Genomic DNA, 967 nt, shown 5'->3' on the forward strand with positions numbered 1-967 from the left:
GGATGTAAAAGTTTAAGGAAAAATGTGGTTTCTTATGGTTTCTGATGTTAATAAATGTCACGTCCTGCCTCCTGCCGCCTCCGCCTCCATCGCCTGTGGGATCCCCGCCCCCGGCTCCGGGTGACATTTCTAAGGCCACCTTTGCTCGCTCTCCCCTGTCCTCAGAGCCCCGCGATGAGCCGGGCACCCCCCATCCCACCCTATCCCCATCCCACCCTAACCCTAACCCTATTTCTATCCCATTCCCTATCCTATTCTCTGTCCCTATCCCTACCCTATGTTGATTCCTTATCCTTATCTTCATTCCTTATCTCTTTCCCATATCCCTATCCATTTATCCTTTACCTCTATCTTTATCCCTCTACCCCTGATCCCTACCCGTTCCCATCTCTATCCCCATCCCATTCCCTACCCTTTACCCCGATTCCATATTCCTGTCCCATCCCTCGTCCTTATCCTTATCTYTCCCCCTTATCTCTATCCCTATTCTCCCTTATCCTTTATCCCAATCCTTCTACCACTTATCCCTATTCTTATCCCTTATGCCTGCTCTATCCCAATCCCTATCCCAAACCCAATCCCTATCCCCCATCCCTACCCCTTATTCTTTATTCCTACCCCTATCCCTTATCCCTGTCCTTGTTCCTCATTATCTCTCTCCCCATTCCTACCCCTGTCCTTTATCCTTATCCCTCTCCTTCTGTCCCTTATCGCTATCCCTGTCCCTATTCTTATTCCTTATCGCTGTCCCTACCCCTTATCTCTATCCTTGCCCCATCCCTTATCTCATCTCTAGCCTTACTCCTTATCCCCATCCCTAACACTTATGTGTATCCCTTTCCCTATCCCTATGCCTGTCCCTGTCTGTCCCTGTCCCTGTCCCTATCCCTATCCCTTATCCCTTATCCCCATCCTTTTCCTCATCTCATACCCTTTATCCCTGTCCTTTATCCCATTCCCTATCCCT

Source organism: Malurus melanocephalus, unplaced genomic scaffold, assembly GCF_030028575.1.
Source record: "Malurus melanocephalus ecotype Western Australia unplaced genomic scaffold, MMel_1.1 scaffold_1349, whole genome shotgun sequence".
Classification (NCBI taxonomy): domain Eukaryota; kingdom Metazoa; phylum Chordata; class Aves; order Passeriformes; family Maluridae; genus Malurus; species Malurus melanocephalus.